The 26,760-nt window shown below is 36.6% G+C and overlaps 1 pseudogene; it reads left to right on the forward strand.

Annotated features, from left to right (window-relative positions):
* Nucleotides 1–25,706, forward strand: part of LOC139847461 (G-type lectin S-receptor-like serine/threonine-protein kinase At2g19130) — a 28,910-nt pseudogene extending 3,204 nt beyond the window's left edge.
* The last annotated feature ends 1,054 nt before the right edge of the window (nt 25,707–26,760 follow it).

A 26,760-nucleotide genomic window follows, 5' to 3' on the forward strand; every position in this document is an offset into this window, starting at 1 on the left:
TATCTATATGATATGTTAACTTAATGATTTAAAACCTGGAAACACGAAAAACACCGTAAAACCGGACATACGCCGTCGTAGTAACACCGCGGGCTGTTTTGGGTTTGATAATTAAAAACTATGATAAACTTTGATTTAAAAGTTGTTCTTCTGAAAAAATGATTTTTCTTATGAACATGAAATTATATCCAAAAATCATGGTTAAATTCAAAGTGGAAGTATGTTTTTCAAAATGGTCATCAAGACGTCGTTCTTTCGACTGAAATGACTACCTCTTACAAAAATGACTTGTAACTTATATTTCCGACTATAAACCTATACTTTTTCTGTTTAGATTCATAAAATAGAGTTCAATATGAAACCATAGCAATTTGATTCACTCAAAACGGATTTAAAACGAAGAAGTTATGGGTAAAACAAGATTGGATATTTTTTATTTGTCGTAGCTACGGGAAATATTGTAACAATTCTATACAAATCATATCCTAGCTAACTTATATGGTATTATACATGTATTCTAATATATTATGTAATCTTGGGATACCATAGACACGTATGCAAATGTTTTGACATATCATATCGACCCATCTATATATATTATTTGGAACAACCATAGACACTCTATATGCAGTAATGTTGGAGTTAGCTATACAGGGTTGAGGTTGATTCCAAAAATATATATACTTTGAGTTGTGATCTAGCCTGAGACGTGTATACACTGGGTTGCGGATTGGGTCAATATAATATATATATCAATTTATTTCTGTACATCTAACTATGGACAACAAGTTGTAGGTTACTAACGAGGACAGGTGACTTAATAAACTTAAAATATTAAAACGTATTAAAAATATTGTAAATATATTTTGAACATACTTTGATATATATGTACATATTTGTTATAGGTTTGTGAATCGACCAGTGGCCAAGTCTTACTTCCCGACGAAGTAAAAATATGTGAAAGTGAGTTATAGTCCCACTTTTAAAATCTAATATTTTGGGATGAGAATACATGCAGTTTTATAAATGTTTTACGAAATAGACACAAGTAAATGAAACTACATTATATGGGTGAATGATCGAAGCTGAATATGCCCCTTTTTAGCTTGGTAGCCTAAGAATTTTGGAATAGACCCCCAAATTGACGCGAATCCTAAAGATAGATCTATCGGACCCAACAAGCCCCATTCTGGAATTTGGAATGCTTTAGTACTTCGAAATTATCATATCCGATGGGTGTCCCGGAATGATGGGGATATTCTATATACATCTTGTTAATGTCGGTTACCATGTGTTCACCATATGAATGAATTTTATCTCTATGTATGTGATGTATATTGAGATATGAAATCTTGTGGTCAACTATTATGATTTGATAATATATAGGTTAAACCTATAACTCACCAACATTTTTTGTTGACGTTTTAAGCATGTTTATTCTCAGGTGATTATTAAGAGCTTCCGCTATTGCATACTAAAATAAGGACAAGATTTGGAGTCCATGCTTGTATGATATTATGTAAAAACTGCATTCAAGAAACTTATTTTTGATGTAATATATTCTTATTGTAAACCATTATGTAATGGTCGTGTGTAAACGGTATATTTTAGATTATCATTATTTGATAATCTACGTAATGCTTTTTAAACCTTTATCGATAAAATAAAGGTTATGGTTGTTTTAAAAATGAATGCAGTCTTTGAAAAACGTCTCATATAGAGGTCAAAATCTCGCAACGAAATCAATTAATATGGAACGTTTATAATCAATATGAACGGGACATTTCACGTAATTCGTCCATTGTGGCAGTGAAAAAACTAGAAAGCGTCAGCCAAGGAGATAAGCAATTCAGGAGTGAAGTCAGTACATTCGGGATCATCCAACATGTTAATCTTGTATGCCTTCGAGGGTTCTGTGCACAAGTTAACGACAAGTTATTGGTGTATGAATACATGCCAAATGGTTCTTTACATTCCCACCTTTTCCATCATGACCAAAACGATGTTCTAAAATGGGAAACGAGGTATCATATTGCACTTGGAACAGCAAGAGGGTTAGTTTATCTTCACAAGTGCAGAGACTGTATAATTCACTGTGACATAAAGCCATAAAACATTCTTTTAGACGCTAATTTTTGCCCAAAAATTGCTGATTTTGGCCTAGCAAAGCTTGTGGGTCGAGAGTTTAGTAAGGTTTTGACAAAGTATGAGTGGTACACGAGGTTATCTAGCACCCGAATGGTTAACAGGGGTGGCGGTAACTGCTAAAGCAGATGTTTTTAGCTACGGAATGATGCTTTTTGAATTAGTACACGGTAGGAGAAATGCAGAGCTATCTGAAGATTATAGTTTTACGTTCTTTCCTAGTTTTGAAATGTCCCGTTCTTATTGATTAAAAACGTTCCATATTAATTGATTTCGTTGCGAGGTTTTGACCTCTATATGAGACGTTTTTCAAAGACTGCATTCATTTTAAAACAAACCATAACCTTTATTTCATAAATAAAGGTTTAAAAAGCTTTATGTAGATTATCAAATAATGATAATCTAAAATATCCTGTTTACACACGACCATTACATAATGGTTTACAATACAAATATGTTACATCGAAATCAGTTTCTTGAATGCAGTTTTTACACAATATCATACAAACACGGACTCCAAATCTTGTCCTTATTTTAGTATGCAACAGCGGAAGCTCTTAGTATTCACCTGAGAATAAACATGCTTTAAACGTCAACAAAAATGTTGGTGAGTTATAGGTTTAACCTATATATATCAAATCATAACAATAGACCACAAGATTTCATATTTCAATACACATCCCATACATAGAGATAAAAATCATTCATATGGTGAACACCTGGTAACCGACATTAACAAGATGCATATATAAGAATATCCCCATCATTCCGGGACACCCTTCGGATATGATATAAATTTCGAAGTACTAAAGCATCCGGTACTTTGGATGGGGTTTGTTAGGCCCAATAGATCTATCTTTAGGATTCGCGTCAATTAGGGTGTCTGTTCCCTAATTCTTAGATTACCAGACTTTATAAAAGGGGCATATTCGATTTCGATAATTCAACCATAGAATGTAGTTTCACGTACTTGTGTCTATTTTGTAAATCATTTATAAAACCTGCATGTATTCTCATCCCAAAAATATTAGATTTTAAAAGTGGGACTATAACTCACTTTCACAGATTTTTACTTCGTCGGGAAGTAAGACTTGGCCACTGGTTGATTCACGAACCTATAACAATATATACATATATATCAAAGTATGTTCAAAATATATTTACAACACTTTTAATATATTTTGATGTTTTAAGTTTATTAAGTCAGCTGTCCTCGTTAGTAACCTACAACTAGTTGTCCACAGTTAGATGTACAGAAATAAATCGATAAATATTATCTTGAATCAATCCACGACCCAGTGTATACGTATCTCAGTATTGATCACAACTCAAACTATATATATTTTGGAATCAACCTCAACCCTGTATAGCTAACTCCAACATTCACATATAGAGTGTCTATGGTTGTTCCGAAATATATATAGATGTGTCGACATGATAGGTCAAAACATTGTATACGTGTCTATGGTATCTCAAGATTACATAATATATAATACAAGTTGATTAAGTTATGGTTGGAATAGATTTGTTACCAATTTTTACGTAGCTAAAATGAGAAAAATTATCCAATCTTGTTTTACCCATAACTTCTTCATTTTAAATCCGTTTTGAGTGAATCAAATTGCTATGGTTTCATATTGAACTCTATTTTATGAATCTAAACAGAAAAAGTATAGGTTTATAGTCGGAAAAATAAGTTACAACTCATTTTTGTAAAGGTAGTCATTTCAGTCGAAAGAACGACGTCTAGATGACCATTTTAGAAAACATACTTCCACTTTGAGTTTAACCATAATTTTTGGATATAGTTTCATGTTCATAATAAAAATCATTTTCTCAGAATAACAACTTTTAAATCAAAGTTTATCATAGTTTTTAATTAACTAACCCAAAACAGCCCGCGGTGTTACTACGACGGCGTAAATCCGGTTTTACGGTGTTTTTCGTGTTTCCAGGTTTTAAATCATTAAGTTAGCATATCATATAGATATAGAACATGTGTTTAGTTGATTTTAAAAGTCAAGTTAGAAGGATTAACTTTTGTTTGCGAACAAGTTTAGAATTAACTAAACTATGTTCTAGTGATTACAAGTTTAAACCTTCGAATAAGATAGCTTTATATGTATGAATCGAATGATGTTATGAACATCATTACTTGTAATGACACGGTTCTAGACTAGATCACTAATGTATCCTAACGGTCCAGGTCAGACACATTAATGCACCTAATTCCCTAGAACCAACGCTCTGATACCATCTCTAACGTACCGCGTCAATAGCGATTTTGGCGGGTCGTTAGATTACTACCTTAAGTTCCTTGGATAAACCTACTGGAAAAGATAAAAATGGATCTAACTTCAACGGATCCTTGGATGGCTCGAAGTTCTTGAAGCAGAATCATGACACGAAAACAAGTTCAAGTAAGATCATCACTTGAAATAAGATTGTTATAGTTATCGAAATTGAACCAAAGTTTGAATATGATTATTACCTTGTATTAGAATGATAACCTACTGTAAGAAATAAAGATTTCTTGAGGTTGGATGATCACCTTACAAGATTGGAAGTGAGCTAGCAAACTTGAAAGTATTCTTGATTTTATGTAACTAGAACTTGTAGAATTTATGAAGAACACTTAGAACTTGAAGATAGAACTTGAGAGAGATTAATTAGATGAAGAAAATTGAAGAATGAAAGTGTTTGTAGGTGTTTTTGGTCGTTGGTGTATGGATTAGATATAAAGGATATGTAATTTTGTTTTCATGTAAATAAGTCATGAATGATTACTCATATTTTTGTAATTTTATGAGATATTTCATGCTAGTTGCCAAATGATGGTTCCCACATGTGTTAGGTGACTCACATGGGCTGCTAAGAGTTGATCATTGGAGTGTATATACCAATAGTACATACATCTAAAAGTTGTGTATTGTACGAGTACGAATACGGGTGCATACGAGTAGAATTGTTGATGAAACTGAACGAGGATGTAATTGTAAGCATTTTTGTTAAGTAGAAGTATTTTGATAAGTGTATTGAAGTCTTTCAAAAGTGTATAAATACATATTAAAACACTACATGTATATACATTTTAACTGAATCGTTAAGTCATCGTTAGTCGTTACATGTAATTGTTGTTTTGAAACCTTTAGGTTAACGATCTTGTTAAATGTTGTTAACCCAAGGTTTATAATATCAAATGAGATATTAAATTATTATATTATCATGATATTATCATGTATGAATATCTCTTAATATGATATATATACATTAAATGTCTTTACAACGATAATCGTTACATATATGTCTCGTTTAAAAATCATTAAGTTAGTAGTCTTGTTTTTACATATGTAGTTCATTGTTAATATACTTAATGATATGTTTACTTATCATAGTATAATGTTAACTATATTTATATATCCATATATATATGTCATCATATAGTTTTTACAAGTTTTAACGTTCGTGAATCACCGGTCAACTTGGGTGGTCAATTGTCTATATGAAACATATTTCAATTAATCAAGTCTTAACAAGTTTGATTGCTTAACATGTTGGAAACATTTAATCATGTAAATATCAATCTCAATTAATATATATAAACATGGAAAAGTTCGGGTCACTACAGTACCTACCCGTTAAATAAATTTCGTCCCGAAATTTTAAGCTGTTGAAGGTGTTGACGAATCTTCTGAAAATAGATGCGGGTATTTCTTCTTCATCTGATCTTCACGCTCCCAGGTGAACTCGGGTCCTCTACGAGCATTCCATCGAACCTTAACAATTGGTATCTTGTTTTGCTTAAGTCTTTTAACCTCACGATCCATTATTTCGACGGGTTCTTCGATGAATTGAAGTTTTTCGTTGATTTGGATTTCACCTAACGGAATAGTGAGATCTTCTTTAGCAAAACATTTCTTCAAATTCGAGACGTGGAAAGTGTTATGTACAGCCGCGAGTTGTTGAGGTAACTCAAGTCGGTAAGCTACTGGTCCGACAAGATCAATAATCTTGAATGGTCCAATATACCTTGGATTTAATTTCCCTCGTTTACCAAATCGAACAACGCCTTTCCAAGGTGCAACTTTAAGCATGACCATCTCTCCAATTTCAAATTCTATATCTTTTCTTTTAATGTCAGCGTAGCTCTTTTGTCGACTTTGGGCGGTTTTCAACCGTTGTTGAATTTGGATGATCTTCTCGGTAGTTTCTTGTATAATCTCCGGACCCGTAATCTGTCTATCCCCCACTTCACTCCAACAAATCGGAGACCTGCACTTTCTACCATAAAGTGCTTCAAACGGCGCCATCTCAATGCTTGAATGGTAGCTGTTCTTGTAGGAAAATTCTGCTAACGGTAGATGTCGATCCCAACTGTTTCCGAAATCAATAACACATGCTCGTAGCATGTCTTCAAGCGTTTGTATCGTCCTTTCGCTCTGTCCATCAGTTTGTGGATGATAGGCAGTACTCATGTCTAGACGAGTTCCTAATGCTTGCTGTAATGTCTGCCAGAATCTTGAAATAAATCTGCCATCCCTATCAGAGATAATAGAGATTGGTATTCCATGTCTGGAGACGACATCCTTCAAATACAGTCGTGCTAACTTCTCCATCTTGTCATCTTCTCTTATTGGCAGGAAGTGTGCTGATTTGGTGAGACGATCAACTATTACCCAAATAGTATCAAAACCACTTGCAGTCCTTGGCAATTTAGTGATGAAATCCATGGTAATGTTTTCCCATTTCCATTCCGGGATTTCGGGTTGTTGAAGTATACCTGATGGTTTCTGATGCTCAGCTTTGACCTTAGAACACGTCAAACATTCTCCTACGTATTTAGCAACATCGGCTTTCATACCCGACCACCAAAAATGTTTCTTGAGATCCTTGTACATCTTCCCCGTTCCAGGATGTATTGAGTATCTGGTTTTATGAGCTTCTCTAAGTACCATTTCTCTCATATCTCCAAATTTTGGTACCCAAATCCTTTCAGCCCTATACCGGGTTCCATCTTCCCGAATATTAAGATGCTTCTCCGATCCTTTAGGTATTTCATGCTTTAAATTTCCCTCTTTTAAAACTCCTTGTTGCGCCTCCTTTATTTGAGTAGTAAGGTTATTATGAATCATTATATTCATAGATTTTACTCGAATGGGTTCTCTGTCCTTCCTGCTCAAGGCATCGGCTAACACATTTGCCTTCCCCGGGTGGTAACGAATCTCAAAGTCGTAATCATTCAACAATTCAATCCACCTACGCAGCCTCATATTCAGTTGTTTCTGATTAAATATGTGTTGAAGACTTTTGTGGTCGGTATATATAATACTTTTGACCCCATATAAGTAGTGCCTCCAAGTCTTTAATGCAAAAACAACCGCGCCTAATTCCAAATCATGCATCGTATAATTTTGTTCGTGAATCTTCAATTGTCTAGACGCATAAGCAATCACCTTCGTTCGTTGCATTAATACACAACCGAGACCTTGCTTTGATGCATCACAATAAATCACAAAATCATCATTCCCTTCAGGCAATGACAATATAGGTGCCGTAGTTAGCTTTTTCTTCAATAACTGAAACGCTTTCTCTTGTTCATCATTCCATTCAAATTTCTTCCCTTTATGCGTTAATGCAGACAAGGGTTTTGCTATTCTGGAAAAGTCTTGGATGAACCTTCTGTAGTAACCAGCTAGTCCTAAAAACTGGCTTATGTGTTTCGGAGTTTTCGGGGTTTCCCACTTTTCAACAGTTTCTATCTTTGCCGGATCCACCTTAATACCTTCTTTGTTCACTATGTGACCGAGGAATTGAACTTCTTCCAACCAAAATGCACACTTTGAAAACTTAGCGTACAATTCTTCCTTCCTCAATACTTCTAACACCTTTCTCAAATGTTCACCGTGTTCTTGGTCATTTTTTGAGTAAATAAGTATGTCATCAATGAAAACAATGACAAACTTGTCAAGGTATGGTCCACACACTCGGTTCATAAGGTCCATGAACACAGCTGGTGCATTAGTTAAACCAAACGGCATGACCATAAACTCGTAATGACCGTAACGTGTTCTGAAAGCAGTCTTTGGAATATCATCTTCTTTCACCCGCATTTGATGATACCCGGAACGTAAGTCAATCTTTGAAAAAACAGACGAGCCTTGTAGTTGATCAAATAAGTCGTCGATTCTCGGTAGTGGGTAGCGGTTCTTGATGGTAAGTTTGTTCAACTCTCGGTAGTCGATACACAACCTGAATGTACCATCTTTCTTCTTGACAAACAAAACAGGAGCTCCCCACGGTGATGTGCTTGGTCGAATGAAACCACACTCTAAAAGTTCTTGTAATTGGCTTTGCAGTTCTTTCATCTCGCTGGGTGCGAGTCTGTAAGGAGCACGAGCTATTGGTGCAGCTCCTGGTACAAGATCTATTTGAAATTCAACGGATCGATGTGGGGGTAATCCCGGTAATTCTTTCGGAAATACATCGGGAAATTCTTTTGCAATGGGAACATCATTGATGCTCTTTTCTTCAGTTTGTACTTTCTCGACGTGTGCTAGAACAGCATAGCAACCTTTTCTTATTAGTTTTTGTGCCTTCAAATTACTAATAAGATGTAGCTTCGTGTTGCCCTTTTCTCCGTACACCATTAAGGGTTTTCCTTTTTCTCGTATAATGCGAATTGCATTTTTGTAACAAACGATCTCTGCTTTCACTTCTTTCAACCAGTCCATACCGATTATCACATCAAAACTCCCTAACTCTACTGGTATCAAATCAATCTTAAATGTTTCGCTAACCAGTTTAATTTCTCGATTCCGACATATATTATCTGCTGAAATTAATTTACCATTTGCTAATTCGAGTAAAAATTTACTATCCAAAGGCGTCAATGGACAACTTAATTTAGCACAAAAATCTCTACTCATATAGCTTCTATCCGCATCCGAATCAAATAAAACGTAAGCAGATTTATTGTCAATAAGAAACGTACCCGTAACAAGCTCCGGGTCTTCCTGTGCCTCTGTCGCATTAATATTGAAAACTCTTCCGCGGCCTTGTCCATTCGTGTTCTCCTGGTTCGGGCAATTTCTAATAATGTGGCCCGGTTTTCCACATTTATAACAAACTACATTGGCATAACTTGCTCCGACACTACTTGCTCCGCCATTACTCGTTCCGACACCATTTGTTCCTTTCATTCTGTTAACCCCTAGTCCGTAGACCTCACACTTCACTGCGCTATGACCATTTCTTTTACACTTGTTGCAAAATTTGGTGCAGAACCCGGAGTGATACTTTTCACACCTTTGGCATAGCTGCTTCTGATTGTTGTTGTTGTTGCGGTTATTATTGTTGTTGGGATGATTGTTGTAATTGTTGTTGTTGTTGTTGTTGTTGTTGTTGTTGTTGTTGTTGGACCGTTTGTTGTAGTTGCGATTGATGTTGCGATTGTTGGGATAATTGTTGCGATTATTGTTGTAATTGCTGTTGTTGTTGTATTGGTGATTCTTATCACCGTTTTCCTCCCACTTTCTTTTGACTTGCTTCACATTGGCCTCTTCAGCAGTCTGTTCTTTAATTCTTTCTTCAATCTGGTTCACTAGTTTGTGAGCCATTCTACATGCCTGTTGTATGGAGGCGGGCTCGTGTGAACTTATGTAACATCCCGCATTTTTCCGTTTATTTTTCCTTTATACTATTTCAAACTCCGTTATATGTTTATAACATCTCCCGTTAATACGCGTTTCAAAATATCTTGTGTAGGTAATTTAACGCACCCGATTCAAAGTTAAGGGACCAAACTTGCCAAGGGTTGAAACTTTTGACTAGGTCAAAGAGTCAACCCTCATCCTCATCCATTCAATCTCATCTCTTTCACTCTTACTACTTCAACTTTTCTCTCAACTTCCATACAAAGATTCATCATCCAAAATCGAGCTAGCGGTCATCTTGCCAAACAAATTACATATTTGAACTCCTCGTGATCTCCTCTTCGATTCCATACCGACCTCATCAAATTTGGGTAACTTTCCAAAAATCACTAATTTTGTGTGTTCTTGAGATTTTTGAATTAAAAGGTTGTTAATTAGTGTCTATGGCTCAAGTCTAGTTTGATTATGTGTTTTGTATGCTTGTTCTTGCTATTTTAATGTAACTAGTTCACATTGAAAGTTCACATGCTTAATCTTGAATTTTAAGTGGTTATATGTTGTTTGATGTTAAGAGTTCATGTTTTAATCTTGTTCCTAGTGTTACTAGCTTCATTTGGATGTAAAGATTTATCAAAGAAACCTCTTAAACTTGATTATGAAATTTGGTGATTTTTGGTTAGGGTTTCATGAACTAGGAATGGATTTTTGATGCTTTAAATGCTTGAAAATGTCGATTGTAAGTGTTAGGTTGTGTTGTATGCTTAATTACCTTCGCTACGGCATATCGTTCGTGTAATTTGGTTGCCAAATCATTAAATTGCATTTATGACTTGTATGCATTGAATGGGGAACATTAATTGTGGTTTTTGGTTGTTATAAGTGGAAGTTTGATTGATGATATGTGTTTAGTTGCATTCCTCGTCAAAATACCTTTCCAACGATGTATGATAGGCGTTATAAGTGTTTGCGGGTCAAGAGTTATGTTAGAATTGGTTTTGGCTCGTGCATAGTTTGAAAGACAGAAAAATAGCTGAACTACAGGTCGCGCGGCGCGCACCCTACCCCGCGCGGCGCGCCAAATGGCCTGGACAGATTCTGACCTCCATGTCCCTTTTAACGTGAAATGTTTGACTAGCTACCGACCTCCGATTCACATGTAACTTGTCCTAACATGCTCATACATGATTAAAAACCTCAGAAAAATAGTTCGGGACCCGACCCGAACGTGTTGACTTTTTGTTGACTTTGACCGACCAAAGTTTGACTTTTTGTCAAACTTAACCAAATGATTATGCAACCCTCCTAACTTGTTTATATACTTGTACCTTGCATGGAACTTGACAATTTGATTTCACATGCTACATAATCGAGTCGTAACGAGCCATAGGACTAATTGAACATCTTTGACCCTTCGTGACTATCGTTATTGATACAACCTAATTGTTTAGGTCGAGACTAGCATTGTTCTTTGCACGTTTACTTGTTGAAGTACTATTTCACTCTTGCAATCAAAGGTGAGATCATAGTCCCACTTTTACTCTTTTTGAACTTACTTTTGGGATGAGAAAACATAAACGTTCTTTTAAACTACGTGAACACAAGTACAGGGAAAACAAACATTCTACATACGAGTTTGAACACAAATCCTCAATTCAATTATCATTAGTTACATCAGATGGTGTAAGCGAGAACTTATGTTATATGGCCATATGGGTTTGACAAACCCTCACTTCGGACGGTTCGCTACCGTCTACGGGTGAAATATATTTTCGGGAAACAGTGTATGTTCTAACACTATTATTACGGGGTTCAACGGACGGAATGTTAAGCTTTGATAATTGAGTGCTCGTGAATATTAACTTTTAGAATGTACTATGACTTTATCGATGTTGCAAATCTTGTGGTTCAACTTACTATTACTCACTTACTTATTTAAACCTATGATTTCACCAACGTTTTCGTTGACAGATTCTCTATGTTTTTCTCAGGTTCTTGAACTTAGGTGATACATGCTTCCGCACATACTTTTTGATACTTGCATTGGATGTCGAGTATACTTGCATACGTGGAGCGTCTTTTTGGCTATTTTAAACTATGTCGCACGTGTTTCATATGAACAATAACTTTTGTTATGTACTTGTCTTGAGAATTACTTTTGTAAACATTGAAACATCCTTTATGAAATGTATGCGACATATTTTTCGGTCAAACTTTGTTATAAATACTTATAACCATGTAATGGGACCATACGTAGACGACGCCGTCAGTTGACGATTTGTCGGGGTCTCTACAAGTGGTATCAGAGCCTTGGTTGTAGGGATTTAGAGTTCATTGGTGTCGACCCCGAGTCATAGGGTACATTGGTGAGTCTAGACTACAACCGGCATATAGACTTGACATAGGAATTACTTGGCAAATTGTGCATTTATACTCTAACTCTTCTACTCATATCTACTCTTATTCTATCTAAATCTTGCGTTGTATAATTTAATTGACACGCCACCTTGACTATATGATGTAATTTCGAATGCACATATGAATTAGGGTAATATAATTCCCGGAAATTATATTACGGTGACTCATATGAACATACCGACATTATGCCATAAAGAATTTAAGGCGAGTCAAGGATAATTTTCTCTTTATCTTTATTTCATATCGCGGTTAGTATTATTTAGAATACTAACCAACGGTATTCTTTTGTTTTGAAGGAACAATGCCTCCTCGCCGTGTACGACGCAATGAAACTCCCGAACAAGCTTTGCAACGCATGATAGCCACCGCCGTGGATGCGGCCATGGCCGGTCACTCGTCCAACAACAACAATAACAATAACAATAACTTTTGTTATGTACTTGTCTTGGGAATTACTTTTGTAAACATTGAAACATCCTTTATGAAATGTATGCGACATATTTTTCGGTCAAACTTTGTTATAAATACTTATAACCATGTAATGGGACCATACGTAGACGACGCCGTCAGTTGACGATTTGTCGGGGTCGCTGAAGGGTGCTCCTACAAAGCTTTCATGGGGTGCAAACCCCACACTTATGATGGAACCGGGGGACCGGTTGTGCTTACTCGTTGGTTTGAACAAACCGAGGCCGTCTTTAGCATAAGCGGTTGTCGGGATCAAGACAAGGTCAAATACTCCACCCACACTTTCTCCGGGATTGCTCTAACATGGTGGAACACCTATGTTCAATCGGTGGGTACCGATGAAGCTCATGCCCTCTTTTGGGCCGATCTAAGGGAAAAGATGATTGTTGAATATTTTCCGCGCGAAGAAACCCGAAAGCTTGAGGAAGAACTAAGAGCTTTGAAAGCGGTCGGAAACGATCTTAAGGCTTATAATCAACGCTTCGCCGAACTATCCTTGATGTGTCCTAATCTTGTTAACCCCTAATCTCAAAGGATTGAGCTCTACATGCTCGGTCTTCCAAAAAGCATCAAACAAGGGGTGATGTCATCCAAACCCGCTACTCATCAAGCCGCTATGAACATGGCCCGTCAATTAATCGAAACGGTTGACGAAATCGTAGTGCCGGCTCCTAAGGCCGAGGACAAGTCGGGTGGCAACAAAAGGAAATGGGAAGCCACTCCATCAACCAACTACAACAACAACACCTTCACCAAAAAGCCTTTCAACAACGACGGCAAGAAGGGTTATGTCGGAAACTTACCTTTTTGCAACAAATGCCATAAGCATCATCACGGCGAATGTAACAAGCTAGTTTGTCACCGTTGCCAAGGTGTTGGTCATAGGGCCAACAATTGCACAAGCGCCGCCCCCGTTGCTCGAAAGGGGCCCAATCCTCCAAGGACGGTCACTTGTTATGAATGTGGCCAAACGGGCCATTATAAGAACGAATGCCCGAAGAAGAAAGCCAACCCCAACAACCGAGGCCGAGCCTTTAACATCAACACCGAGGAAGCCCGAGATGACAATGAACTAGTCACGGGTACGTTTCTTCTCAACAACTCTTATGTTACTTGCTTATTCGATTCGGGTGCCGATAAATGTTTTGTGTCTAAGACTTTGGCTCCTACCCTTTGCACTCCACCACACCCTTTAGATACTACTTATTCCATCGAAGTGGCCGACGGAAAACTCTTAAGTGCCGACACATATTACCGGGGGTGTACTTTGAACATTTTGGGTAAGGAATTTGAAATTGACTTGATACCCATGGAATTAGGGAGTTTTGATGTAATAATCGGTATGAATTGGATGGTCAAAAATAAATCTCACATTCTTTGCGATCTTCACGCAATCCGAATTCCTATCGAGAATGGTGAACCATTGATTGTCTATGGCGACAAAAATTGCACCGGACTCAATCTCGTTTCGTGCCTTAAAGTTCGAAAGCTACTTCGCAAGGGTTGTTTCGCGATTCTTGCTCACGTTAAGAAAGTCGAGGCCGACGAAAAGCGCATCGAAGATGTGCCAATTGTTAGTGACTTTTCCGATGTATTTCCCGACGAATTACCGGGTCTTCCACCTCATCGACCGGTTGAATTTCAAATCGATCTTATTCCAGGAGCCGCACCCGTAGCGCGTGCACCGTATAGACTCGCTCCATCCGAATTACAAGAATTACAAAGTCAAATCCAAGAGTTACTTGACCGTGGTTTCATTCAACCTAGCCATTCACCATGGGGCGCTCCGATTTTGTTCGTCAAGAAGAAAGACGGATCCCTACGAATGTGCATTGATTATCGTGAACTAAACAAATTGACGGTTAAGAACCGATATCCCCTTCCTCGCATCGATGATCTCTTTGATCAACTACAAGGTTCTCGTGTATATTCAAAAATCGATCTCCGTTCGGGTTATCATCAACTAAGGGTTAAGGGGGAAGATATCTCCAAAACCGCTTTCCGGACTCGTTATGGTAGTTATGAATTCCTTGTCATGCCTTTCGGTCTCACTAACGCACCGGCGGTGTTCATGGATCTCATGAACCGCGTGTGCAAACCTTACCTCGACAAATTCGTTATCGTGTTCATCGATGATATTTTGGTCTATTCTAAAAGCGAAGAGGAACACAAAGAACATCTCCGACTCGTGCTTGAACTCTTGAGAAAAGAACAACTCTATGCCAAGTTCTCCAAGTGTGAATTTTGGTTGAAGGAAGTTCAATTCCTCGGTCATGTTGTAAGTGATCAAGGCATTAAAGTCGATCCCGCGAAAATCGAAGCCATTAGTAAATGGGAGACTCCTACTACTCCTACTCAAATTCGTCAATTATTGGGTCTCGCCGGATACTATCGTAAATTCATCAAGGACTTTTCCTTAATCGCTCGCCCTTTAACCGCGTTAACTCACAAGGACCGAAAGTTCATTTGGTCATCCGAACAAGAAACCGCTTTTCAAATCTTGAAAACTAAGCTAACCACCGCTCCTATCTTGTCACTTCCCGAAGGCAATGATGATTTTGTTGTATATTGTGATGCCTCGAAAAACGGTTATGGATGCGTATTAATGCAACGAAAGAAAGTCATTGCTTATACCTCTCGACAACTCAAAGTCCACGAACGAAACTACACGACACATGATCTTGAACTCGGTGCCGTCATCTTTGCACTTAAGTTATGGAGACATCATCTTCTTGGTACCAAAAGTACTATCTTTACCGATCACAAAAGTCTCCAACACATCTTCGATCAAAAGCAACTAAACATGAGACAACGAAGGTGGATTGAAACCTTGAACGATTATAATTGCGAGCTTCGTTACCACCCCGGGAAGGCAAATGTAGTGGCCGATGCCTTAAGTCGAAAGGAAAGAACGGTACCTCTTCGCGTCCGAGCATTAAACATCACCATCCACTCCAACCTTAATAACCAAATTCGGGTAGCTCAAGAGGAGGCTCTTAAAGACAACCACATCGGGCGTGAACTTTTAAACATTCTCGTCTCTCGATTCAAAGTTAAGAAGAACGGACTTCGATATTACGCCGGAAGAATTTGGGTGCCTAGATACGGCGATTTACGAAACCTCATCCTAGACGAAGCCCACAAATCACGATACTCGATTCATCCCGGCGCCAATAAGATGTACCATGACCTTAAAGAACAATATTGGTGGCCGAACATCAGAAAGGAAGTTGCTAGATACGTTGCCAAATGTTTGACTTGCGCTAAAGTCAAAGCCGAACACCAAAGACCATCTGGGTTACTTCAACAACCCGAGATCCCGCAATGGAAGTGGGAAAGGATCACGATGGATTTTATCACCAAATTACCGAAAACGTCGGGCGGTTATGATACTATTTGGGTCATTGTCGATCGCCTCACCAAATCCGCGCACTTTCTCGCCATGAAAGAAACCGACAAAATGGAGAAACTTGCACAACTTTACATCAAGGAGATCGTAGCCCGTCACGGTGTACCTTTATCGATTATCTCCGACCGAGATGGTCGTTTCGTTTCTAGATTTTGGCGTACGTTACAAGAAGCGTTGGGAACGCGTTTGGACATGAGCACCGCATATCATCCCCAAACCGATGGGCAAAGTGAACGTACAATACAAACCTTAGAGGATATGTTACGAGCCTGCGTTGTTGATTTTGGAAAAGCTTGGGACAAGCACTTACCTCTCGCCGAATTCTCTTACAACAATAGTTATCACGCGAGTATTAAGGCCGCACCTTTTGAAGCGTTATATGGTCGAAAATGTCGCTCTCCTCTTTGTTGGGCCGAAGTGGGTGACGTGCAAATTTCCGGGCCCGAACTCATTCACGAAACAACCGAAAAGATCCTTCAAATCCGAGATAGGCTTCGGACGGCCCGGAGTCGTCAAAAATGCTATACCGACAAAAGACGCAAGGACCTCGAATTTCAAGTCGGTGACCGCGTCATGTTAAAAGTCGCATCTTGGAAAGGCGTCATCCGTTTTGGGAAACGTGGGAAACTAAATCCACGGTATGTTGGTCCTTTCGAAATCTTAGAGCGTGTTGGGACCGTTGCGTATCGTTTGGATCTTCCGCCTCAACTAACCTCCGTCCATCCTACCTTTCATGTATCTAACTTGAAGAAATGTCTTGCCGAGCCCGATATCGTCGTCCCTCTCGAGGAACTCACTATTAATGACAAACTCCACTTTGTGGAGGAACCGGTTGAAATTGTGGACTACGTCGAGAAGGAATTAAAACAAAGCCGGATCCCGATTGTTAAGGTTCGTTGGAACGCCAAAAGGGGACTCGAGTTTACTTGGGAAAGAGAAGATCAAATGCGAAAGAAACACCCTCATCTATTCCCGGTTCCGGAATCGTCGGATTCCGAGGAGGAAACAACGATTACTACGCCTGCTTAAATTTCGGGACGAAATTTCTTTTAAGGTGTAGGTAATGTAACATCCCGCCTTTTTCCGTTTATTTTTCCTTTATACTATTTCAAACTCCGTTATATGTTTATAACATCTCCCGTTAATACGCGTTTCAAAATATCTTGTGTAGGTAATTTAACGCACCCGATTCAAAGTTAAGGGACCAAACTTGCCAAGGGTTGAAACTTTTGACTAGGTCAAAGAGTCAACCCTCATCCTCATCCATTCAATCTCATCTCTTTCACTCTTACTACTTCAACTTTTCTCTCAACTTCCATACAAAGATTCATCATCCAAAATCGAGCTAGCGGTCATCTTGCCAAACAAATTACATATTTGAACTCCTCGTGATCTCCTCTTCGATTCCATACCGACCTCATCAAATTTGGGTAACTTTCCAAAAATCACTAATTTTATGTGTTCTTGAGATTTTTGAATTAAAAGGTTGTTAATTAGTGTCTATGGCTCAAGTCTAGTTTGATTATGTGTTTTGTATGCTTGTTCTTGCTATTTTAATGTAACTAGTTCACATTGAAAGTTCACATGCTTAATCTTGAATTTTAAGTGGTTATATGTTGTTTGATGTTAAGAGTTCATGTTTTAATCTTGTTCCTAGTGTTACTAGCTTCATTTGGATGTAAAGATTTATCAAAGAAACCTCTTAAACTTGATTATGAAATTTGGTGATTTTTGGTTAGGGTTTCATGAACTAGGAATGGATTTTTGATGCTTTAAATGCTTGAAAATGTCGATTGTAAGTGTTAGGTTGTGTTGTATGCTTAATTACCTTCGCTACGGCATATCGTTCGTGTAATTTGGTTGCCAAATCATTAAATTGCATTTATGACTTGTATGCATTGAATGGGGAACATTAATTGTGGTTTTTGGTTGTTATAAGTGGAAGTTTGATTGATGATATGTGTTTAGTTGCATTCCTCGTCAAAATACCTTTCCAACGATGTATGATAGGCGTTATAAGTGTTTGCGGGTCAAGAGTTATGTTAGAATTGGTTTTGGCTCGTGCATAGTTTGAAAGACAGAAAAATAGCTGAACTACAGGTCGCGCGGCGCGCACCCTACCCCGCGCGGCGCGCCAAATGGCCTGGACAGATTCTGACCTCCATGTCCCTTTTAACGTGAAATGTTTGACTAGCTACCGACCTCCGATTCACATGTAACTTGTCCTAACATGCTCATACATGATTAAAAACCTCAGAAAAATAGTTCGGGACCCGACCCGAACGTGTTGACTTTTTGTTGACTTTGACCGACCAAAGTTTGACTTTTTGTCAAACTTAACCAAATGATTATGCAACCCTCCTAACTTGTTTATATACTTGTACCTTGCATGGAACTTGACAATTTGATTTCACATGCTACATAATCGAGTCGTAACGAGCCATAGGACTAATTGAACATCTTTGACCCTTCGTGACTATCGTTATTGATACAACCTAATTGTTTAGGTCGAGACTAGCATTGTTCTTTGCACGTTTACTTGTTGAAGTACTATTTCACTCTTGCAATCAAAGGTGAGATCATAGTCCCACTTTTACTCTTTTTGAACTTACTTTTGGGATGAGAAAACATAAACGTTCTTTTAAACTACGTGAACACAAGTACAGGGAAAACAAACATTCTACATACGAGTTTGAACACAAATCCTCAATTCAATTATCATTAGTTACATCAGATGGTGTAAGCGAGAACTTATGTTATATGGCCATATGGGTTTGACAAACCCTCACTTCGGACGGTTCGCTACCGTCTACGGGTGAAATATATTTTCGGGAAACAGTGTATGTTCTAACACTATTATTACGGGGTTCAACGGACGGAATGTTAAGCTTTGATAATTGTGTGCTCGTGAATATTAACTTTTAGAATGTACTATGACTTTATCGATGTTGCAAATCTTGTGGTTCAACTTACTATTACTCACTTACTTATTTAAACCTATGATTTCACCAACGTTTTTGTTGACAGATTCTCTATGTTTTTCTCAGGTTCTTGAACTTAGGTGATACATGCTTCCGCACATACTTTTTGATACTTGCATTGGATGTCGAGTATACTTGCATACGTGGAGCGTCTTTTTGGCTATTTTAAACTATGTCGCACGTGTTTCATATGAACAATAACTTTTGTTATGTACTTGTCTTGAGAATTACTTTTGTAAACATTGAAACATCCTTTATGAAATGTATGCGACATATTTTTCGGTCAAACTTTGTTATAAATACTTATAACCATGTAATGGGACCATACGTAGACGACGCCGTCAGTTGACGATTTGTCGGGGTCGCTACAACTTATATCTTCTTGGATTCTTTCCGGTAATCCTTTCACAAACGCATCGATCTTCTCTTCCTCATCTTCGAATGCTCCCGGACACAATAGGCACAATTCTGTGAATCGTCTTTCGTACGTGGTAATATCAAATCCTTGGATTCGTAACCCTCTAAGTTCTGTCTTGAGCTTATTGACCTCGGTTTTGGGACGGTACTTCTCGTTCATCAAGTGCTTGAATGCTGACCACGGTAGTGCGTAAGCATCATCTTGTCCCACTTGCTCTAGATAGGTATTCCACCATGTTAACGCAGAACCTGTGAAGGTATGCGTAGCGTACTTCACTTTATCCTCTTCAGTACACTTACTTATGGCAAACACCGATTCGACCTTCTCGGTCCACCGTTTCAATCCTATCGGTCCTTCGGTTCCATTAAATTCCAAAGGTTTGCAGGCAGTGAATTCTTTGTAGGTGCATCCTACACGATTTCCTGTACTACTAGATCCAAGGTTATTGTTGGTATGTAGCGCAGCCTGTACTGCGGCTATGTTTGAAGCTAGAAAAGTACGGAATTCCTCTTCATTCATATTCACGGTGTGTCGAGTAGTCGGTGCCATTTCCTTCAAAATAGTCAAGTGGAACAAGTTAATCATACAGAATATTAAGAGTAGTTAATAGTATTTCGTAGCATAATATGAACTCATTTATAAAAGCTTTTTCTTCATATTAGCATTTTATAAGTTTAAATTCGGGTAGTACCTACCCGTTAAGTTCATACTTAGTAGCTAATATACAATTCAACTACTACAATTCTATATGAAAAACTGATTATAATAATATTTCGCGTTCAAACTTTTACACAATATTTTACAAACTTACAATACCGCTTATTTTACATATAGCATGAAATATAGCACACAATAAATTTGATACAAGATGGTTGTGAAGATAATTCTAGCTAGTACACAAGTCGTTCAGCAAAGGCAATAAAGACACGTAATTCATACGTCCAGAAACAAGTCATGCATTCTGGTTTTACTAGGATTACTTCCCATCCTTGGTCTTGTGGAACATAACCGTTATGGCCGTTGATAAGACAGCGTGTTGTAACATCGTCAAAGGGACGAGGGTTACGTAATGTCCAACAGTCCCGTAACAATCTAAAAACCTCATTTCTTACCCCAATTACCGACTCCGTCACTTGTGGAAACGTTTTGTTTAATAGTTGTAGCCCGATGTTCTTGTTCTCACTTTGGTGAGAAGCGAACATTACTAATCCGTAAGCATAACATGCTTCTTTATGTTGCATGTTAGCCGCTTTTTCTAAATCACGAAGTCCAATATTCGGATATATTGAGTCAAAATAATTTCTTAACCCGTTGCGTAAAATAGCATTTGGGTTCCCCGCAATATATGCGTCAAAGTAAACACATCGTAACTTATGGGTTTCTCAATGTGATATCCCCCATCTTTCAAACGAAAGTCTCTTATAAACCAAGACATTCTTGGAACGTTCTTCGAATGTCTTACAAACTGATCTCGCCTTAAATAGTTGTGCCGAGGAATTCTGGCCGACTCTAGACAAGATTTCATCAATCATGTCTCCGGGTAGGTCTCTTAAAATATTGGGTTGTCTATCCATTTTGTGTTTTTAAACTGTAAAATAGACAAGAGTTAGATTCATAAAAAAATACTTATTAATACAAGCAATTTTTACATATATCATAAAGCATAAGAACACTATATTACATATATTACACCACACAAATACAACTATCTTATTCCGACTCGCTCGTTTCTTCTTCTTCGTTTTTGGTTCGTTTTGCCAAGTTTCTAGGGATATATGATGTTCCCCTAATACTAACTGTCGTTTTCCACAACGGTTTAGAAAAACCTGGTGGTTTAGAGGTTCCCGGGTCATTGTTACAACTTAAGGACTTCGGGGGTTGACGATACATATAAAGTTCATCGGGGTTGGAATTAGATTTCTCTATTTTTATGCCCTTTCCCTTATTATTTTCTTTTGCCTTTTTAAATTCAGTTGGGGTAATTTCTATAACATCATCGAAATTCTCGTCGGAATCCGATTCATCGGAGAATTGGTAATCCTCCCAATATTTTGCTTCCTTGGCGGAAACACCATTGACCATAATTAACCTTGGTCGGTTGGTTGAGGATTTTCTTTTACTTAACCGTTTTATTATTTCCCCCACCGGTTCTATTTCTTCATCCGGTTCCGATTCTTCTTCCGGTTCCGATTCTTCTTCCGGTTCCGACTCTTCTTCCGGTTCCTCTTCGGGAACTTGTGAATCAGTCCACGAATCATTCCAATTTACATTTGACTCTTCATTATTATTAGGTGAGTCAATGGGACTTGTTCTAGAGGTAGACATCTATCACATAATATCAAACGCGTTAAGAGATTAATATATCACATAATATTCACATGTTAAAAATATATAGTTTCCAACAAAATTTGTTAAGCAGTCATTTTTCAAGTAAACACGGTCGAAGTCCAGACTCACTAATGCATCCTAACAAACTCGATAAGACACACTAATGCAAAATTCTGGTTCTCTAAGACCAACGCTCGGATACCAACTGAAATGTCCCGTTCTTATTGATTAAAAATGTTCCATATTAATTGATTTCGTTGCGAGGTTTTGACCTCTATATGAGACGTTTTTCAAAGACTGCATTCATTTTAAAACAAACCATAACCTTTATTTCATAAATAAAGGTTTAAAAAGCTTTATGTTGATTATCAAATAATGATAATCTAAAATATCCTGTTTACACACGACCATTACATAATGGTTTACAATACAAATATGTTACATCGAAATCAGTTTCTTGAATGCAGTTTTTACACAATATCATACAAACATGGACTCCAAATCTTGTCCTTATTTTAGTATGCAACAGCGGAAGCTCTTAGTATTCACCTGAGAATAAACATGCTTTAAACGTCAACAAAAATGTTGGTGAGTTATAGGTTTAACCTATATATATCAAATCGTAACAATAGACCACAAGATTTCATATTTCAATACACATCCCATACATAGAGATAAAAATCATTCATATGGTGAACACCTGGTAACCGACATTAACAAGATGCATATATAAGAATATCCCCATCATTCCGGGACACCCTTCGGATATGATATAAATTTTGAAGTACTAAAGCATCCGGTACTTTGGATGGGGTTTGTTAGGCCCAATAGATCTATCTTTAGGATTCGCGTCAATTAGGGTGTATGTTCCCTAATTCTTAGATTACCAGACTTTATAAAAGGGGCATATTCGATTTCGATAATTCAACCATAGAATGTAGTTTCACGTACTTGTGTCTATTTTGTAAATCATTTATAAAACCTGCATGTATTCTCATCCCAAAAATATTAGATTTTAAAAGTGGGACTATAACTCACTTTCACAGATTTTTACTTCGTCGGGAAGTAAGACTTGGCCACTGGTTGATTCACGAACCTATAACAATATATACATATATATCAAAGTATGTTCAAAATATATTTACAACACTTTTAATATATTTTGATGTTTTAAGTTTATTAAGTCAGCTGTCCTCGTTAGTAACCTACAACTAGTTGTCCACAGTTAGATGTACAGAAATAAATCGATAAATATTATCTTGAATCAATCCACGACCCAGTGTATACGTATCTCAGTATTGATCATAACTCAAACTATATATATTTTGGAATCAACCTCAACCCTGTATAGCTAACTCCAACATTCACATATAGAGTGTCTATGGTTGTTCCGAAATATATATAGATGTGTCGACATGATAGGTCAAAATATTGTATACGTGTCTATGGTATCTCAAGATTACATAATATATAATACAAGTTGATTAAGTTATGGTTGGAATAGATTTGTTACCAATTTTCACGTAGCTAAAATGAGAAAAATTATCCAATCTTGTTTTACCCATAACTTCTTCATTTTAAATCCGTTTTGAGTGAATCAAATTGCTATGGTTTCATATTGAACTCTATTTTATGAATCTAAACAGAAAAAGTATAGGTTTATAGTCAGAAAAATAAGTTACAAGTCATTTTTGTAAAGGTAGTCATTTCAGTCGAAAGAACGACGTCTAGATGACCATTTTAGAAAACATACTTCCACTTTGTGTTTAACCATAATTTTTGGATATAGTTTCATGTTCATAATAAAAATCATTTTCTCAGAATAACAACTTTTAAATCAAAGTTTATCATAGTTTTTAATTAACTAACCCAAAACAGCCCGCGGTGTTACTACGACGGCGTAAATCCGGTTTTACGGTATTTTTCGTGTTTCCAGGTTTTAAATCATTAAGTTAGCATATCATATAGATATAGAACATGTATTTAGTTGATTTTAAAAGTCAAGTTATAAGGATTAACTTTTGTTTGCGAACAAGTTTAGAATTAACTAAACTATGTTCTAGTGATTACAAGTTTAAACCTTCGAATAAGATAGCATTATATGTATGAATCGAATGATGTTATGAACATCATTACTACCTTAAGTTCCTTGGATAAACCTACTGGAAAAGAGAAAAATGGATCTAGCTTCAACGGATCCTTGGATGGCTCGAAGTTCTTGAAGCAGAATCATGACACGAAAACAAGTTCAAGTAAGATCATCACTTGAAATAAGATTGTTATAGTTATAGAAATTGAACCAAAGTTTGAATATGATTATTACCTTGTATTAGAATGATAACCTACTGTAAGAAATAAAGATTTCTTGAGGTTGGATGATCACCTTACAAGATTGGAAGTGAGCTAGCAAACTTGAAAGTATTCTTGATTTTATGTAACTAGAACTTGTAGAATTTATGAAGAACACTTAGAACTTGAAGATAGAACTTGAGAGAGATTAATTAGATGAAGAAAATTGAAGAATGAAAGTGTTTGTAGGTGTTTTTGGTCGTTGGTGTATGGATTAGATATAAAGGATATGTAATTTTGTTTTCATGTAAATAAGTCATGAATGATTACTCATATTTTTGTAATTTTATGAGATATTTCATGCTAGTTGCCAAATGATGGTTTCCACATGTGTTAGGTGACTCACATGGGCTGCTAAGAGTTGATCATTGGAGTGTATATACCAATAGTACATACATCTAAAAGCTGTGTATTGTACGAGTACGAATACGGGTGCATACGAGTAGAATTGTTGATGAAACTGAACGAGGATGTAATTGTAAGCATTTTTGTTAAGTAGAAGTATTTTGATAAGTGTATTGAAGTCTTTCAAAAGTGTATAAATACATATTAAAACACTACTTGTATATACATTTTAACTGAATCGTTAAGTCATCGTTAGTCGTTACATGTAATTGTTGTTTTGAAACCTTTAGGTTAACGATCTTGTTAAATGTTGTTAACCCAAGGTTTATAATATCAAATGAGATTTTAAATTATTATATTATCATGATATTATCATGTATGAATATCTCTTAATATGATATATATATACATTAAATGTCTTTACAACGATAATCGTTACATATATGTCTCGTTTAAAAATCATTAAGTTAGTAGTCTTGTTTTTACATATGTAGTTCATTGTTAATATACTTAATGATATGTTTACTTATCATAGTATCATGTTAACTATATATATATCCATATATATATGTTATCATATAGTTTTTACAAGTTTTAACGTTCGTGAATCACCGGTCAACTTGGGTGGTCAATTGTCTATATGAAACATATTTCAATTAATCAAGTCTTAACAAGTTTGATTGCTTAACATGTTGGAAACATTTAATCATGTAAATATCAATCTCAATTAATATATATAAACATGGAAAAGTTCGGGTCACTACAAGTTTGGCTGCGGATGTTGTTATGGGGGGAGGTGATATACTTGGCCTAGTTGATAGTAGGCTAAATAGGGAAGCTTGTGTTGAAGAAGTCATGAAAGTATTAAAAGTTGCGTATTGGTGTATTCAAGATGAGGAAGACAGTAGGCCGAGTATGAGTCAAGTCCAGCTTATACTTGAAGGAGTTTTGGAAGTTGATATGCCTCGTATTCCGGAATCATTCCAGTATTATGTTGATAACACGGACGATGTAAATTTTTTCAGCGAGTTTACAAGTACGGGGCAGTCAAAGGTGGCATCTTCTTGAGGTTTTAGTCTTTACTATTTCATGACCCGTGAATACACGGGATAATGAAAAAAATAATTAATAAGATTATGACACAGGTATAACGGCACACAGTTATAACGTATACTGTATAAAGAAAAAATTATTATATATAAGATTAATTGAAATTATATTTGTTTATTGTATATTTATTTATACGCAAATACTTTTGATTTGATACTACTCCACTACTTGTTTCAGCTATATGGCCACTCATCTCATTAGCTATTATCCTAAATTCATGAACAAAACAATGTTAATAAACAAAACATTAACATACATGTTTCTGCACCAAATAAATTAAGACCACAATCAAGATGAACAAAAAAAAATACTAAGAAACTTGCATTCTATAGTTCAGTTTTGTCCAACACCAACATATAAAATGATCAACAACAGTACAACTAAATGTATACAACCAAAAACTGAATCTTGATTTATAATTCCCAAAAGTTTCTACCACAAAGAATTAGGGACATATCCCTATCAAATATTCTCAAGTCTTCATTTTTTGTGTAACTCCATAATTGTCTCCTTTAAAACATTTGAATAGACAATTCTGATTTTGTGCTATGATTCCAAACTACAGCTTGACTTTTAGATGTCAAACTAATCCTCATATGGTCTTCAGATAACTATGGCCTTCATAATTGACACACGTTTCTTCAATTTCTTGAACTTTATACCATTTATTTACTTGACTATCATTACAATCTCCACAAACTTCATAACCTCCTGTACACAGTGAGTACAACAACTTTTGAAACCATGTAACCTTATTTATAGAGACAAAGTACCTACCGTGGAATAAGGGTAATCATATATGACTTGCCTTGTGCAGCAACTGTGTATGCTATTTAATCACCTACAACATCTCAATCACAAAAAATACAATAAATATGAAAGTCAGAAATACAATTACGGTAAGATAAGAAAATGACATTAAAGTAACTACAACCACGAACCAACACCCAAGTTTTGATCTTCAAGTTGTGTAAATAAACAGTTGGTAACTAACAAATCATATTACATGGATATCCATAAAAGAGACGAAATCAAGCCCTAATAACTCGATTTTGTATACACAATTTGAAAAGAAAAAAAATCATACTTGGGAACTAATAGCAACCATCCATTTCATTTCATTCCATTGCATAACAGAAC

The sequence above is a fragment of the Rutidosis leptorrhynchoides genome, chromosome 5, assembly GCF_046630445.1.
Source record: "Rutidosis leptorrhynchoides isolate AG116_Rl617_1_P2 chromosome 5, CSIRO_AGI_Rlap_v1, whole genome shotgun sequence".
NCBI classification, from domain to species: domain Eukaryota; kingdom Viridiplantae; phylum Streptophyta; class Magnoliopsida; order Asterales; family Asteraceae; genus Rutidosis; species Rutidosis leptorrhynchoides.